Source organism: Dipodomys merriami, unplaced genomic scaffold, assembly GCF_024711535.1.
Source record: "Dipodomys merriami isolate MVZ:Mamm:240054 unplaced genomic scaffold, mDipMer1.0.p SCAF_87, whole genome shotgun sequence".
Classification (NCBI taxonomy): domain Eukaryota; kingdom Metazoa; phylum Chordata; class Mammalia; order Rodentia; family Heteromyidae; genus Dipodomys; species Dipodomys merriami.
Genome location: NW_027206479.1, coordinates 84266 through 103759, shown reverse-complemented (window position 1 = coordinate 103759; position 19494 = coordinate 84266). Strand labels below are relative to the sequence as shown.

At 35.7% G+C, this 19494-nt stretch overlaps 1 pseudogene; it reads left to right on the top strand.

The window, feature by feature from the left end:
* The first annotated feature begins 9821 nt into the window (after positions 1–9821).
* Positions 9822–10649, top strand: LOC138820374 (protein cornichon homolog 1 pseudogene; annotated as a pseudogene).
* The last annotated feature ends 8845 nt before the right edge of the window (positions 10650–19494 follow it).

Below are 19494 nucleotides of genomic sequence, written 5' to 3'. Positions count from 1 at the left end.
TTTCAAACCTAGCCTGGAGAGGGAAAGTCCGTGAAACTCTGACTTACAGTTTTTGGTGTAAATTAGACAGAAGAGTCAATCTGTGGCTCAACTCGTAGAATATTTTGAGCAAAATAGGTCAGAGACAATGCACTGGCCCTGTATTTTTAAAAAAAGGCAGCCATGAACAGCACCTATACTCTGAGGTCAAGCCCCAAGAACCAGATTTTAGGATTGAAGTTCAAATCCACCCTGTGCTGGAGGAGGACACAAACAAAAAACTGAAAGTGGAGCTGAGTCTTAAATCATAGGCCAATAGCTTTAACCAAAAGAACTTCAGGGGCTCAGTGACCAGCCCCAAGACTGGTTACCAAAACAAAAACCCTCAAAACCTATCAATGCAAAGGGTGCTAAAGGTGTGGCTCAAGTGACAATGCCTGTTTACCAAGTGTGAGACCCTGAGTCCAATGCCCAGCACCATAAAAAACTAAGTCCAGGCAGTCTGAAGACCACAGGGGTCAGTGGCAAGATAAAGTGTGCTTCTGAAACACGTTAAGACTCTTGATGTGTTAACTCTGTTCCTTGACACTACCCCCAAATCACCTAAAATCCTGTGCAGCAAACCTCCAAACACCAGGTTCAACCTTTCCAGGCTCCATCCCACCACCTGGCCACCCCATGGCATGTGTAATTCTCTGCTTAGTGACAACAATGACTAAGTCACTCTCCTCAAAATTCTTGTCTCCAGATTTGGGAAAGCTGTCATCCCAAGTGAAGAAGAAAGTTGGCTGCCATCCAGTATCATTCAGGCTAACCTAAGGGATCAGAACATCATAGGCTGTGAAGCATTTTTAGGGGGTTATGAAATCTGTGCTTCAGGAAACCAGTAGTCCTTTAGAAGTACAAAGTGGCAATCAGAACTGAACCCACTTCTCTCCCTAAACTACAAATCCTGTGCTACCCCCAAAGCCACATGCCAAACATAGTACACCTAAAAGCACTTTATCAGAATAACATTTATTGAGGGAAATTGATATTCCCAACAAGGAGTCAGTTAGTTAGGAGGAAGGAAGCGTCCTCTCTGAAAATTCTGGAAAAGCTTTTTGTGTTTGAATAAGAGGGACAAATCTCCCAACTTGGTACCTGACAAAATTATATTCTTCTAGGTGGGCAAAGTTTCTGATCAGCTCACGTAACTTGGGAGTGGAGTCCATGGGGTCCACTAAATACAAGATCATGTCATTTTAATGTTTTTTCTTCTTCTTTTTTTCTATTTTTAAATTTATTATTTTTATTGTGAAAAAATTGTACAAGGGATTACAATTATCTGGGCAAGATAATGAGTACATTTCTTCTGAAGCGTTATAGCCTCTTACTTTGTTTCCCCTTCCCATCCTTCCCATCCTCCCTCCTTGCCCCCACCCAATCCTCCTCCCCACCACCAAAGTTGTAAATTTCGTTTTAGATATAATGACTTGTACATCTCAATGTTGCAATGGGTCCACCTGTATCCTTATTTAAACGAATGGTTTTTTTCCCTTCCCCTCCACAAATTATACCAAAATCAAATTCAGTGAAAGCAGGGGTTATACCATGGGGGAGAGAATACAAAGCAACAAAGAAATAATCTTATAAATGTGTTAGAAACAATCCCATGAATGAAAAAATAACATTTGAATACATATCTTACGGTTCATTTCCCTAACATCAATTTATCTGAGCTATTCTGCTTGACTCAGACATATACTAGTTACTGTAAATAAGGGAGACCATGGGACCTATGTTTCTTTCGGCCTGGCTTACTTCACTTAATATAATTTTTTCCAAGTCTTTCCATTTCCTAACAAATGGGGCAATGTCATTCTTTCTGAGGGAGGCATAGAATTCCATTGTGTATATATATACCACATTTTCTTGATGCACTCATCTACTGAGGGGCATCTGGGTTGGTTCCATATCTTAGCTATGGTAAACTATGATGCAATAATCATAATGGTGCTGGAAGCTTTAGTGTGGTCTTGTTTGTGAAATTTTGGGTAAATGCCAAAAAGTGGGATTGCTGGGTCATAGGGGAGCTCTATGTGGAGTCTTTTGAGGAACCTCCATATTGCTTTCCAAAGTGGTTGAACAAGTTTACACTGCCACAAACAGTGCAGTAAGATTCTCTCCTGTCCACATCCCCTCCAACATCTGTTATTAGAGTTCTTGATTATAGCCATTCTAACTGGCGTTAGGTGGTATTTTAATGCTGGTTTGAATTGTATTTCTTTCATGGCTAGAGAGTTTGAGCATTTCTTCATGTGTTTATTGACCATCCTTCTTTCCTCTTCAGAGAAATTTCTTTTTAAGATTTTAGCACATTTATTTATTGGGCACTTGATTCTTTGTAGATTTGTTGTTGGGGGATTTAATTTTTTGTGTTCCAGGTATATTTTAAATATGACACCCTTGTCCGTGGTATGGCTAGTAAAGATCTTCTCCCAATCCGCGGGCTTTCTATTGATCTTGCTAGCTATATCCTTTGCCTGGCAGAACCTCTGAAATTGCGTGCAATGCCATTTGTCCACCTTTTTTTTGATTTTTTTTGTGTTTATGGGTCTCTATTAAGAAAATTTCAGCCTGAGCCAAGGAGACCTAGGGTTTCTCCTATTCCATCCTGTAATATTTTCAGAGGGTCTGCTTTGACTCTGAAGACTTTAATCCATTTGGAGTTGATTCTGGTACAGGGTAATAAATAAGGAGCTAGCTTTAGTTTTCTACAAGTAATTAATGAATTTTGCCAGTACCACTTACGGAAGAGGCTGTCTTTCTTTCATTCTATTTTTTAAGCTCCCTTTTCGAAAATTAGATGGCTCTGGGACTATACGTTCATTTCTGGGTTTTCAATTCTATTCCATTGGTCATCTTAGATGTTTTAGTTCATCTTTCCTATTTGGATTCCCTTTAATTTTGCATCTTGTCTTATTGTCCCAGCTAGCATTCTAATACTAAGTTGAAGAGGAGTGGAGAGAGCAGACATCCTTATCTCTTTCCTGAATTTATAAGAAATGGCTTTAAATTTTCACCGTCAAGTATAATGCTGGCTGTAGGTTTGTCAATTCTTAGCAGAAAGAACAGCACTGGAGCAATATCAGTTCCAAATTTAAAACTATACTAAAAAGCCATAGTAATAAAAACAGCTTGGTACTGGCACAAGAACAGTCCTGTTGACCAATGGAATAGGACTGAAGATTCAGAAATAAACCCATTAACCTATAGCCACCTAATCTTTGACAAGGGAGCTAAAAAATAGAATGGAAGAAAGACAGCCTTATCAGTAAATGGTGCTGATAAAATTGTTTAAACACCTGAAAAATCTAACGATATATCACCCTGCATGAGAATCAAGTCAAAATGGATCAAAGACCTCAAAAGAAAAGCAGACACCGTGAACAGGCCAAAATCTTCTTAATAGAGAACAAGAAACAAAACAAATCAAAGAAGGTTGGAGAAATGGGATTGCATGAAACAGCAGAGCTTCTGCAAGGTAAAGCTCATAGATAGCAAGATCAATAGAAAGCCCACTTACTGGGAGAAGTTCTTCATGAGTCATAAAACAGACAAGTCTTATATCTAAAATATACTTAGGACTCCAAATCATAAATCCCCCAACAACAAATCCTCAAAGGAACAACTGCCCAATAACTAAGTGGGCTGAAGACTTAAAGAGAGACTTCTTTGAAGATGAAATAAAAAATGTCCATTAGACACATGAAGAAATGCTCAATTTTTCTAGTCATCAAAGAAATGCAAATGAAAACATTGAGATTACACCTCACTCCAGTTAGAATGGCTATAATCAAGAAATGTAATGATGACAAATGCTGGTGAGGATGTGGATAAAAGGGAACCCTACTGCATTACTTGTAGGAGGGTAAACTTGTATAACAACTTTGGAAAGCAGTATGGAATTTCTTCAAGAGACTCCACCTAGAGCTCCCCAATGACCCAGCAACCCCACTTTTGGGCACTTACCCAAATTATCACAAAACTACCAGCACAACCATGTTTATTGCAGTATTATTCACCATAGCTATGATATGGAAACAAACCCAATGCCCCTCATTAGATGAATGGTTCAAGAAAATGTGGTACACACACACACACACACACACACACACACACACACACACACACACACACACACAAACACACACACATTGGAATTCTAGGCTTCCCTCAGAAAAAATGACGTTGCCCCATTTGTTAAGAAATGGAAAGACTCGGTAAAAATTATAGTAAGTGAAGTAAGCCAGACCCAAAGAAACATAGGTCCCATGGTTTACCTTGTTTTACCTTTGTTTGCAAGGATTAGTACATGTCTAGGACAAGCAGAGAAGATCAAACTCTAGGTACATATGACCATACAAGGTGATGTTAAGCGAAATGTACCCGAAGTCAGAGACACAAATGCTTTTTCCTTTCTTTCTTTCGTTTTTAATATGCTTATAAGGCACTATGTGATTCTTTTGTACATCATTCTCCCATGGTAAACACGTTTTCACTGTATTTGATTCCAGTGTTCTGCATCATATATATATATATATATGTAAATATATGTATATATAGTAATTTGAGGAGTGGAAGGGATACATTAAAAGGATCTGCATAGGAAAGAAGAAATTAAACTATCCCTTTTTGCAGATGACATGATACTATACCTTCATGGTCCAAAAACTCCATCCCCAAGCTTTTAGAAATCAAAAATCACTTTGGCAAAGTAGCAGGATACAAAATCAATCCAATAAAATCAGTTGCCTTCCTGTACACTGACAATGTACAAGCAGAGAGGGAAATAAAGGAAGCAACCCCATTCACAATAGCCTCCCCCAAAATAAAATATTTAGGAATTAACCTAACCAAAGATGTAAAAGAACTATTTAATGAAAACTATAAAAAGTTCAAGAAAAATATTACAGAAGACACTAGGAAATGGAACGACCTCCCATGCTCTTGGATAGGCAGACATTATAGTGAAAATGGCAATACTGTCCCAATTAATATACAAATTCAATGCAATTCCTATTAAAATCCTAATGATATACATTTCTGAAATACAAAAAAAGTCCAAAAATTCATATGGAACCACAAAATATCTAGAATAGCCAAAACAATTCTAAGGAATAAAGACAACATGGGAGGGATATCCATGCCGCACTTCAAACTCTACTAAAGAGCCATAATAACAAAGACAGCATGGTACTGGCACAAAAACAGACCCGAAGACCAATAGAATAGAATAGAAGATCCAGAAATAAATCCACAGGCCTACAGTCAGATGACATTTGACAAAGGAACCAAAGACAAACAGTGGAAGAAACACAGCCTCTTCAACCACTGGTGCTGGGCAAACTGGGCGGCCACATGCAGAAGAATACAAGGGGACCCGAGCATATCACCATACACCAACATCAACTCAAAATGGATTAAAGACCTTAGAATTAAACCTGAATCTCTGAAACCACTACAGGCAGAGTAGGAGAGGTACTTGAACTAATAGGCACAGGAAAGAATTTCCTGAAGAGTCCCAGGGTCACAACAAATTGGAGTGAGACACGACAAATGGGACTACCTTAAAATAAAAAGCTTCTGCAAAGGTAAAGCTATCGCAACCAAGCTAGAAAGACGACCAATTAATTGTGAAAAAATTTATCAGCAATATATCCGACAAGGGGTTAATACCCAGTATATACAGGGAATTCAAGAAAGTAGGCCCTCCCAAACCTAACAAACCAATTACTAAATGGGCAAGGGAACTAAAGAGAGACTTCACAGAAGAAGAAATAAAAATGGCAAAAAAAAACACATTAGGAAATGTTCACCATCCCTGGTTGTGAAGGAAATGTAAATATAGAAAACAATGAGATTACCACCTTACATTAGTCAGAATGTCCCACACCCTCAAGTCAGCCAATGACAAATGCTGGAGGGGATGTGGAGAAAGAGGAGCCCTACTACACTGCTGGTGGGAATGTACACTTATACAACCACTTTGGAACACAGTCTGGATAGTCCTAAGAAAGCGAAATATTGACCTACCTTATGACCCAGTCATACCACTTGTAGGCTTCCATCCTGAACAACAGGAACCAGTATACAAGGACACATGCACCTCCATGTTTATTGCCGCACTGTTCGTAATAGCCAGGATATGGAAAGAACCCAGATGTCCCAACACAGATGAATGGATCCCAAAATTGTCGTATCCATACACAATGTAATATTATGCAGCCATTAGAAATGATAAAATAATGGCATTTGCAGGGAAATGGATGGAGCTAGAAGGTGATCATGTTCTGCAAGGTAAGCCAAGAGCAAAGAGACAAACAGTACATGGTCTCCCTGATAAGTGGATGTTAAAACCAAAATGTTAGGTAATATGACAAAATTAACAGAACTTAAGAAACAAAGGACTTCCACTCATCTGGTAGAATCTCTACTAAATAATCCCATGCTGCTGATCACATGTATAGTATATATGTGTACAATGCAGGGGAACCAGGAAGACGACATAGAACTAGAGGGAATCAGGGGAAAACCATCAGCTGCACTGGACATTGACCAAAATGAACTAAGCAAGCTAATGGCAGGGATGGGAAGGAGGGAACATGTGGGAAAAAGGGAACAGCTGATGTTATGCAAAACAAAAAAATGTACATACCTACCAATGTGGAAGAAATAACTGTATCGCAAAGCTCATAGAACTCATAAATATTATAGACTGTGATAGACAATTTGCTCCAGAAATGTTAGAATGTGTTTGTGACTTTAACGGAGCATCACTATCCCACAATACTGTGAAATTAGGGAAATTATGTAACCACTTAATTACAATAAAAAAGCACAAACTCTCCAGAAATTATTATAGATGTATACAACTAACTCTTGAATACATTTTGACATCAAAGTCAGGCAACTCACTTGGAAGACTGCCATAGAATCCATGAATTGTTACAGTAAGCTATTGTTGTTATTTGGTTTGTGAAAATATTTTGTATGGAAAAAACAAATGCAATGACATTTTTGAAATTGAAGAAACTTAACTGAACCGTTATGACTTAGGAGAGCAATTTGTACAACTTTCCAAAACTTCAAAGAGGTAGCGGTACATACTTATCCTTTTGGCAATATCAAATACAGTTTCTTCCAAGTTGTTCTTCAGACATAATGGTTCAACAGAAGCAGATCCAACATGTCTTTGCTATCTCTATTCCCAGCAGCAAGATGCAAGGGGGCCATTGGTATCTGCATCATGATGAAGTAATAAAAAAGCCTCTTTAGTATTATTCCACATATAAGCACTGCACAGGGTTGTCTAGCCATCTACAGTTATTGCAGGAATATCTGCCGCTTGATCCACCAACTCACAGACAGTCTCTAAGTGTCCACTGTAGGCTTCCTGATGAATATGGGTATACTCATCATCATCCCTGGTATTCACATGAGTGGCCTTTTTGGAAAGTAGTCTCCGCACTGTAATAACCTGATTATTTTCTGCAGCCCAAAGAAGAAATTTGCATGGATCCTTCTCCATTTTTCTTGCAATTGATACCATTCCTCACTTTTTCATCATGTTCCTCATCTTCATTAGAATTGCCTAACCAGAGATTTTGAGTGACAGTGGGAATGATGTGTCCATGTATTTCCCTAATAGATCAGGTTAGTTGAACTGTTCAGAAAAATCTGGTGAATTTTCTGCATCTGTTTTTTCACCATGATTTATTTTCCCTTTTTCCATTTTTACTATTCAAAATTATTCTAACTGGATTTAGGGAATTGATGTAGAGAAGAGGAAAGATTTTCCTCCGTATTCAAAGATACAGACTGAAAATAAGGACAAGTGGTGTCTTCATGTGCAGCTTATTCTAGGAATGAGAAAAGATGAAATAATGCCTTCCATATAAATGATTTGGGAAATGGCAGAGCAAAAAGTAAAATGATGCAACCAAAAAATATAAAACCAAAATGAATTGCGATAATTATAGAACAATCCTATTATCTATGAGAAACATTAAAGAGAAAGGAAAAGAGACAGACGTGCAATGACCTAGATAGCCACAAATGCATGCCTCTGATCAATTTATAGAGCAAGCAGAATTTTATGTTTTAATAAAGATGGAAATAGAATTTATGTATTTACTTGAATTTGGTAAATACATTTTTAGCAGCCTACATGAAGAGACGTAGGTATAATCATATTGCAGACAAGAATCTAAATCCTTGATAATTCTAGGAACAGATCTGAATGAAATCAGTTGAGTCACACTTTTCATGTACAATGAAGGAATAGGTCCATGCTAGGAAAGCAGCAAGAGAAGGCAGTCCGATTTTATCTGTGACAAAACTTTGTTGAAAATGGTATTGAGGATTACTTACTGTTGATCCACTTGCACTGGAAGCATGATTTGAACAATTGCTTGCTGATTCTCAACTATTACTTTGATCATTATATTCTCCAAAAAGAAAAAGTGAGATTTAATTGATAGGAAAGGACTACTTATACATTTTGATTTCTCATTAAACACCTTCAATCTTTGAATATACAGGCCTACTTTTTTAGATGAAAACAAGTGTCTCAAAAAACAAGGAATATAAGTAGTCATGTAAAGGACTTCTATTTTAGATCTAAGTATGTGCATTAGATAACTATAGAGGAAATAGTAGAAGCCACATTGGTGGCTCTTGTCATTAATCCTAGCTAATCAGAAAGATGAAGTCTGAGGATTCTGGTTTGAAACCAGACCAAGCAAAAAAAAAAAAAGTCCCTTAGATTCTGATTTGAAAGAAACCAACAAAAGCTAGAACTGGAGCTGTGGTACAACCAGTTAAATTATATCCTTGAGAAAACTAAAACAAAAAAATAACAAATTCTGGGACAGAGACAGGCCCTAAGTTCAAGCCTTAGTATTATCACCAAACGAATGATTGAATTAATTAATTAAGTAATTAAATATAAATTAAATGGTCACATGTGGCTAGGCAGGTAAAATGTAACATCCGTGGTGACTGGATTGTGTATTATTTTGTAGTAAGACAAATTATCATTTGTACTAATCATTAATTTTTTATTTGAACTTTTTTTTTGTACAATAAACCCTGAATTTAGCACGCATGTATAGGTGTGTGTACATGTGTGCATATGTGTGTATGTGTATATGTGTGCATGTGCTGTTGCAATGTTGCTTGCCAATGTGGACAGGGTGAGGCTGAAAAGAGGTAACTTTGTTGCAATGTTTTTATTTATCAGTATTCTGTCATGTCATTTCAGTTGGACCACCCATTTGTACATTTTATTTGTCAAATAATATCATCAGAATCAAAGGATTTACATTAAGTTAGATAAAAGAGACTGCTTTCAGCTCTTATTATATGTTAGGTGAGAAGATTCAGACATATTTAGGTAGTAAATTAGTGCTGTAAGATGACTGTTGGTACAAAATATGTATTTGACCTCTTAAATTTGTTATACATTTAACATATGTTCATGGAGTGAGTTTGACCAACTGGACCAAATAGTTATTGCTCTTTGTTAATTCCCGTGAAACACAAACTGGATAAACTCTTTCTGGCTTTCTGTTGAAAATAACTTTCTTTGTAAGATCCTATCTATTCACACTAAAATGATTAGGATTAATCTTGTGCTTTGTGTTCTACTCCCAAGAAAATGAGTTATTTTCAAGTGTTAATAGTTTATAATGGAATCTTCATATCATAAGAAAATTTTAGGAGGGAAGTGAATGGTTTTACCCAGAGGGCCGCGCAGCGCCTCTCTCTGCTGGCACCGGCGCGGCTGCCAGCTCCTCCCTGGCCATGGCGTTCACGTTCGCGGCCTTCTGTTACATGCTGGCGCTGCTGCTCACAGCGGTGCTCATCTTCTTCACCATCTGGCACATTATAGCATTTGATGAACTGAAGACTGATTACAAGAATCCTATAGACCAGTGTAATACCCTGAATCCTCTTGTACTTCCAGAGTACTTCATCCATGCTTTCTTCTGTGTCATGTTTCTTTGCGCAGCAGAGTGGCTTACGCTGGGTCTCAATATGCCTCTCTTGGCCTATCATATTTGGAGGTATATGAGTAGACCAGTGATGAGTGGGCCAGGACTTTATGACCCTACAACCATCATGAATGCAGATATTCTAGCATACTGTCAGAAAGAAGGATGGTGCAAATTAGCTTTCTACCTTCTAGCATTTTTTTACTACCTATATGGCATGATCTATGTTTTGGTGAGCTCTTAAAACAACACACAGAAGAAATGGTCCAGTTAAGTGCATGCAAAAAGCCAACAAATGAAGGGATTCTATCCAGCAAGATCCTGTTTCCAGGAGTAGCCTATGGAAATGATCTGTTTCTTTTAAAAAATGACTCCTTATTTTTTAAATGTTTCCACATTTTTTGCTTGTGGAAAGACTGTTTTCATATGTTATACTTGGATAAAGAATTTAAATGGAATTACGTATAAATTAATATAAAATGATTACCTCTGGTATTGACAGGTTTGAACTTGCACTCCTTAAGGAACAGCCATAATCCTCCAAATGATTGCATTAATTACTGATGGTCCTTAGTCCATTGGAACCTTTTGTTTATAGGAACTTGTAGGGCTCTTTTGGTTTTATTGAAATGCCATTTTGGTTTTATTGAAATGCCATCTAATAAATTAGCTGTAGATATCAGGTGCTTCTGATGAGCTGAAAATGTGTATCTGACTTGTGGAAAACTATTTAGTTTTCCTCATTTATCGTGTAGATGATTATATATGGATACATTTACAAAAATAAGAAGAATGGGATTTTTTCCCTTTGACTTGAATATTATCCCTGTATATTGCATGAATGAGAACTTTTCCATATTTCCATCAGAGTACTTACTATACTTGCTTTAATTCTTAAGCATAAGCGAACATGATATAGAAATATATACTGAATTACTTGTGAAGAATGTATTTAAAGCTATTTTAAATGTGTTTTTATTTGTAAGACATTACTTGTTAAGAAATTGGTTATATTATGCTTACTGTTCTAATCTGGTGGTAAAGGTATTAAGAATTTGCAAGTACTTTAGGTTTTCAAAGCGAATTGAGAGAGAATTGTATAACCATCTTGCTGTTCCTTTAGTGCAATACAATAAAACACTCAAATTAAAAAAAAAGAAAATTTTAAAAATGCAGTTTATTGATGACTTTTTAAACCAATGGTATTGACAAGTTGGAGAGTCATTAATTCATGCTTAGTTCTTGGTATCTATGATTTTTAACCTCTTATTCCTAACATTAATGATATTTCAGACTGCATTTTGGGGTATATGAAAGGTAAAATATTTATCTGGGGTCAAAGGTGATTTTTATATCAGTCTTGCTTTAATAACATTTTAAAGTAGTATATTTCTCTCAGAATGTTGGGTATAAAAAGGAATCAAAATACTTCTAATGGTAAACAACCTAGGTGAGCAACAATGTGGAAATGATTGGTCCATAACACCAGCAGTCTGTTTCCATCAGGAATTGGTCAGAACACTCTTTCGGTATGACTGTGTTAAACAGAGATGGGGGTCCCCAGGAAGTGCAGTGTTGAGTGAAGGGATAGAATATGGTTTCTACTATTATGAGCTAGAAATCAATAATGTTATACTTTAGCAGTTCCTTTCACCAGGGATGTATAAATTGATTATGAACTTGGAGTTTTCATAATACAGCTACCTATTTTCTAACAAAGATAAAGTCAAATATTATTAGAGTGTACACAATAATTCTAGGAAATTTTCCTAGAATTAGTAGAGTAAGTGCTGGTATTTTAGTCATGAAATAAAATGAGGTTATTTGATACAATGTGAGATGGGCCTCGGGCTAACACTTAAAATGTGTGCAATGCAGTACTAGCAATTCCAATTCTGAAGACTTCAATATCATCATCTGAGATTTAAAAATGGAAGTAGTTCCACTTTATGGGATTATTGTGAGGATTAAGTTAGATGCCGAAGGTAAAGTACTTGGAAAACCTATCATTCAGCATTGGATACTTTCTGTTATTTTATCATGTGATGAATTCTAACATTTTTACTGTGATTTTTATATTGGGTCTATTTACAATAGGCAATGTGATATATTGATATTCATTGCATTGGTCAGTTTTCTGACATTATGAAGAAAATACCTGCAAAGAAAATTTGTGAGGAAGAAACTATTATATTGATTCATGGTTTAAGAGAATGCAGTTTAAGATCAGATGTCTCTGTTGTTTTTAATTATATTTTTATATACATAGTTGTCCAAAAGTATTTCCATTCCACAAATCAGTACAATGGAACTTTAATAACTTTCCTATACCTTTCCAAACCTCACCCCACTTTCATGTTTTCTAGTTTCATACTATCTGCATTGAATATTATGCCTTCATTCTCTTCCTCCATAACTCTCTTTATTCCTTCCCTTTGACTTACGCTCACATCTTCCAAGTGATAGATTCCTGGTATTCATTTTGTTGGATTAAAAGTTCAATTTTATAAGAAATTACACCTTTTAAATACTCCTCTGCAAATAGCATGCTTTGGTTAATACTGTTGTGTAATTGTATCCCCTCTGTATGGTATTTTCACAATAAAAACATCTCAGTTTTATGGTCAATAGATTTTGAAAAGGATGCCATGACTTTATGAAATAAAAATAGAATCATAAATGGGTGTAGTGGCACTATTGCCTCCCTAGATTAAAAAAAGTTCTTAGGCTACTACCTCAATCCTTATACAAAAATTTAAAAATTTTAAAGGAAAAATGATTATTAAACTAAATGTGAGATGTAAAAGTATATAAAACATAAACCTAAAAATTCATGGCATTGGATCAGTTAAGGTTTCTAAAATATGACATGGAAAGCATTAGTGGGTAAAGAAAATCAAGAATAAACTGGATAATATCAATTTATAATCTTTCATATTTCAAAGATCAATATAAAGCAGAAGTGAAAACATATCTAAAAGATAGAGGACACATATTTGTTAATGCTACAATGTAAATGCTACAATGATTCTAAGTATATTTATATCTTCTAATTCTATATAACTTTTTCTCAAATAGGATATTTGTTTAAAGAACATATGTAAATAGTAGGAGCATTTGAAATAAGTTCCTCTTTAGTATCCAAGAATAAATAAAGAGAAAGATCACTAATAGGACCATAATATATAAAGATGACACAAAATAGAGTAATGCACTTGTGGAGAAATTGATATACTCCACATAGCAAATCAATTTGTGTAATACTTCAATCATTAAAACAAGCAAGTTTTCAAAAGGTCAAAGAGAATTGAATAGGTTCTATCCATTACACGTCTATGTATGTATTAAAGAGAAGTAAAAAACTTGTTTGGACAGGGAATGTAGTTCATTGAGAGTGCACTTGAACACTTTGTGTGAGACCCTGAAATAATCCCCAAAAACAAATTTTGAAAAGGCTCACTATAGAGGATGTATGCTGGACAAATTCCTGTAAATGAATGTTATATCTACTTTAATGTCTGTTCTAAAATTTACAGCATTTCTATTTGAAGTAAAGCAAATTTGTTAAAATTAGGCTTGGAAAACCTCTGATAGGACAATTCACTTCCAAAGCTCTAAAATGCATACAATAAAAGGAGATAATATATTTCAAGTGAATTACATGTCAGCAAAAAAACTATTGTTAAAATACTTCACAAAAAATGCAGAATGCCTAAAAAATATTTTCTGTGTTTGCTTAAAAACTTTGTAAACTGCAACATTTAAAACAATAATATGATTTCTGTTCATTTTGAGGATTTTTTGTCCGTTTATTTTGAGTTTATTCAAAGATAACTCAATCAAGAAGTGTATGTGATAACTGGAATACCTAGGAATTAAGCAAAACTTATAAATAATTGATAACCTTTTCTGGAAGAAAGTTTAGGCAAATGACAGAAGACACAAATCTATGCATCTGCATCTTATGAAAGCCATATGTTACTTAGTCAATCCAGTAGATTTTTTCTACTTTGCTAGGGAAAAAGTATTCTCAAGATAAAAGCCAACAGCAGTGAAAAGAAACAAAATACATTATCATCTTTATTTATTTGTGAAAGTAACAAATGAAATAAATACAATTCCACTTAAGGGCTCCAATATTAGTATCTATGAAGATGTTCCTGAATACCAATATCCATTGAGTTTTTGTAATTTTAATTTCTATGAATATATGAATACTAGAACAAGAAAAGAAATATAGTCTTAGAGCAAACCAGCCTTGGAATAATTTTCTCAATTGCTTTGAAATTACATAAGAATTGATATTCCTTTCCACTGGAAACATTTAAAATGTTTATCATGTATTATAATTCTAATATGAAGCAAGTGTAATTTTATATACTCATTTAAATATCATTCTATTACTTTCATAAAAATAGAATAACAAACCAGTCCCAATATATTACCTACCCATCATAATTCTTAATTCCTAATCATTACCTAAATATCTTAAAAAATTTAATAGTCATGACTTTAACATAAACGTAAATATTCTATACTTCTTACTTAAAATTTTCCAGGGGCATGTATTCACGTTTCTAAGAAATGTTCACAACAGTTAAAAGATGCTTTTGTGAAATTAATGTGATACATTTTGTTGTTGTTGTTGTTGTTTTTTGAAAGTCCTGGGCTTTATACCTAAGCCTATTTACGCTCAAGGACAGCAATCTACAACTTGAGGCACAGAGCTAATTCATGTTTTTAGGGGTTAATTGGGGATAAGAATCTAACAAGTACTTTTCTGTCTGGGCCACTTTCTTCTTTTTTATTTATTTATTTTTTTAATTTTAATTTTTATTTTTTGTGAACATACTGTACAGAGGGGATACGAATACATGGGCAAGATAATGAGTACATTTCTTATTAAGCATTGCAGCCTCCTCCTTTGTTTACCATTCACATCCCTTCCCAGCCTCCCCCCCGCCCCCCGCTCCCACAACCAATCTCCCTCCCCCCCCCCCCCGCACCAAAGTTGTAAAGTCCGTTTTTGACATGAGAACTTGTACTTCTCATAGCTGCATCGGGTCCACCTGTATCCTTAAACGACTTGTTTTCTCCCATCTCCTCCACAAATTATAACGACATCAAATATAGTAAAAACAGAGGTTCTACTGTGGGGGAGGGACATACAAAGCTACAAAGAAATAATCTTATAAATGTGTTAGAAACAAATGCATGAACGAAAAAAAAACAATTAAATACATATAAAAGGGTTCATTTTTCCAAAATCACATTATGTGACCTTTCTTGCTTGACTCATACATATAATAGATATTGCAAATAAGGGAAACCATGGTACCTATGTTTCTTTGGGCCTGGCTTACTTCACTTAATATAATTTTTTCGAAGCCTTTCCATTTCCTAACAAATGTGGGAATGTCATTCTTTCTGATGGAGGCATAGAATTCCATTGTGTATAAATACCACATTTTCTTGATCCATTCATCTACTGAGGGGCATCTGGGTTGTTTCCATATCTTAGCTATGGTAAATAATGCTGCAATAAACATAGTTGTGCTGGTAGCTTTAGTGTGGTCTTGTTTGTGAATATTTGGGTAAATGCCCCAAAGTGGAATTACTGGGTCACAGGGGAGCTCTATGTGAAGTCTTTTCAGGAACCTCCATACAGCTTTCAAAAGTGGTTGAACAAGTTTACACTCTCACCAGCAATGAAGTAAAGTTCCCTTCTGTCCACATCCCCTCTAGCATCTGTTGTTGTTAGAGTTCTTGATTATAGCCATTCTAACTGGGGTGAGGTGGTATCCCAATGTTGTTTTGATTTGCATTTCTTTTATGGCTAGTGAGAATGAGCATTTCTTCATGTGTCTATTGCCCATCCTTCTTTCTTCTTCAGAGAAGTTTCTCTTCAAGTCTTTTGCCCACATATTTATTGGGCAGTTGTTTCTTTGAAGATTTCTTGTTGGAGGATTTAATTTTTTGAGTTCCAAGTACATTTTAGATATGAGACCCTTGTGCTTTTCATGGCTAGGGAAGATCTTCTCCCAATCTCTGGGCTTGCTATTGACTTTGCTAGCTATGTCCTTTGCCATGCAGAAGTTCTGCAACTTTATGAAATCCCATTTGTCCAACCTTTCTTTGATTTGTTGTGTTTCCGGGTCTCTATTAAGAAAAATTCGGCCTGAGACAATGAGGCCTAAGGTTTCTCCTATTCCATCCTGTAATGTTTTCAGAGTGTCTGCTTTGACTCCAAGGTCTTTGATCCATTTGGAGTTGATTCTGGTACAGGTTGATATAAGAATCTAGTTTTAGTTTTCTACAGGTAGTTAACCAATTTTGCCAGCACCATTTACTGAAGAGGCTGTCATCCTTCCATTCTATTATTTTAGCTCCCTTATTGAAGATTAGTTGCCTATAGGTCAGGAGGTTCATTTCTGGGTTTTCAATTCTATTCCATTGGTCCTGAGGTCTGTTCTTATGCCAGTAACAAGCTGTTTTGATTACTATGGCTTTATAGTAGAGTTTGAAATTTGATATTGATATTCCATGAGCAATGTTCTTTCCATTGAGGAGCATTTTTGCTATTCGGTGTCTTTTATTGTTCCATATGAATTTTTGGATTGCCTCTTCTATTTCCTTGAAGAATGAGATTGGAATTTTGATAGGTATTGCATTGAATTTGTAGATAGCCTTGGGAAGTATTGTCATTTTCACGATGTTAATCTTTCCAATCCAGGAGCAAGGGAGGTTTTGCCATTTTCTCTGTTCTGTTTTGATTTCCTTTTTCAAGATTTTAAAGTTTTCATCATAGAGGTCCTTCACTTCTTTGGTTAAGTTAATTCCTAGGTATTTTATTTTTTTGATGGGCTATTACAGATGGAGTTACTTTCCTACACTTTTCTCATTGTTGGCATACAGAAAAGCCATTGATTTTGGGGGGTTAATTTTATACCCTGTTACTTTGCCAAAGTTTTGAATCAGCGTGAGTAATTTGGGAGTTGTATCTATGGGATTCTTTAAATACAAGATAATGTCATCTCTAAAGAGGGTGAGTTTTATATCTTCTTTCCCTATTTGGATCCCCTTTATGTTTGCATCTTGTCTTATTGCTGTAGCTAGGCATTCTAATACTAGATTGAAGAGAAGTGGAGAGAGTGGACATCCTTGTCTTATTCCTGAGTTAAGAGGAAATGGTTTTAGTTTTTTCCATTAAGTATAATGTTGGCTGTAGGTTTGTCATATACAGCCTTTATTTTATGTTCCATGGATTTCTAATTTTTCCAAATCCTTCATCATAAAGGGGTGTTGGATCTTTTCGAATGCTTTTTTCTGCATCTATTGAGATAACCATGTGGTTCTTATCCTTGCTCTTGTTGCTGTGATGAATAACATTAACTGATTTGCGTATATTGAACCAGCTTTGCATCCTTGAAATGAATCCTGTTTGATCGTGGTGTATGATTTTTTGGATGAATGTTTGAATTCGGTTGGTCAAAATTTTGTTGAGAAGTTTTGCATCAATGTTCATCAAAGAAATGGGTCTATAGTTCTCTTTCTTTGATGAGTCCCTGATTGGTTTTGTGATGAGGGTTATCAAGGCTTCATAGAATGTGTTCAGTATTGAACTTTCTCTTTAAATTTCATTGAAGACTTGGAGGAGTATTGGTGTGAGCTCTCCTTTGAAGGCCTTGTAGAATTCCGATGTAAAAGCATCTGGTCCTGGACCTTTCTTAGCTGGGATGTCTCTTACTGCTGTTTCTATCTCAATGCTTGATATGGGCCTGTTAAGCTGGTTTAATTCATCTTGGTTTCGTTTTGGTATGTCAACATTTACTAGGAAAAGGTCCATTTCTGTCAAGTTCTCAAACTTATTAGCATAAAGTTTTGAGAAGTGTTCCCTTATAATGTTCTCAATCTTGTTTGTTTCCGTGGTAATGTTTCCATTCTCATCTCTGAGTTTATTTATTGGGGTGTGTTCTCTTCTTTTTCTGATAAATTGCTAAGGATCTGTCAATTTTGTTAATTTTTTCGAAGAACCAACTCTTTGTTGTGTTGATACTTTCTATAGTTTTTTTGTATTCTAATTCTTTAATTCTGATTAAATTTTAATTATTTCTTTCTGTCTACTGGATTTGGGTTTATTTTGCTGCTCTTTTTCAAGGAGGGTCAGATGTCTCATTAAATTGTTGGTTTCGGGTCTCTCCAATTTGTTGATTTACGAGCTCAGAGCTATAAACTTGCTTCTGAGTACTGCCTTTGCTTTTTCCCAGAGGAGCTGGTAATTTTAGTTGCCATTTTTGTTGAATAGCATGAACATTTGAATTTCCTTTCTAATCGCTTCCATGACCCACTTGTGATTCAGCAGAGTGTTGTTCAACCTCCATGTGTTACCGGACTTGCTTTGGTGGCTTTTGGAGTTGAGTTCTAATTTTATTCCCTTGTGGTCAGAGAGAATGCAAGGCATAACTTCAATGTTTCTGAAGTTGGACAAGTTTGCTTTGTGGCCTAAAATGTGGTCTATTTTAGAAAATGTTCCATGTGCTGCTGAGAAAAACGTGTATTCTGATGCTGCTGGGTGAAATATTCAGTAGATGTCTGTTAAATCTAGTCGATCTATGAGGCTGTTTGGATCTGCGGTTTCCCTGTTGAGTTTTTGCCGAGTTGATCTATCTAGTGGGGATAGTGGTGTGTTAAAATCCCCAACAATTAATGTCTTTGGATCTTTGTGGGATTTGAGGGAAAGTAGTGTTTCTTGGATAAACTTGAGTGCTCCATTGTTTGGCAAATAGATATTTAGAATTGTAATATCCTCCTGAAGTGGAGATACCTTAATTATTATGTAGCAACTTTCTTTATCTCTTCTCACGAATTTTAATTTGAAGTCCTTTTTATCTGATATTAGGATTGCAACTCCTGCCTGCTTATGAGGGCCATTTGCTTGGTAGATTTTATTCCAGTCTTTAACATTGAAAATGTGTTTGTTTTTACGGGTAAGATGTGACTCCTGAAGGCAGTAGATAGAAGGATGTTGTTTTTTAATCCAACTAGACAGTCTATGTTATTTAATTAGAGAGTTAAGTCCGTTAATGTTAAGAGATAGGACTGAGAGGTATTTGGGAGTTCCTGCCATGTTATCCACCTTCTTGCGGGCTGAGAACACTGGGTCTTCTGAGGGTTCTTGGATTCTCATTTTGGGTGCAGTTTCTTGGCCTTTATTGTGGTCTTGTTGGTTTTCTATGTGTAGGACATCTTTAAGAATCTTTTGTAGGAGCGGTTTGGTGGAAATGTATTGTTTCAATTTTTCTTTTCTCTGGAAAGTTTTTATTTGGCCTTCAGTTATGAATGAGAGTTTAGCTAGGTACAGTATTCTTGGTTGATAGTTGTTTGTTTTTAGAGCTTTGAAGCTAGATTTCCCAGATTGAATTCATAGTTATAAACTGAATTGGATTACATACAATGATAACAAGAGGAGAGTTAG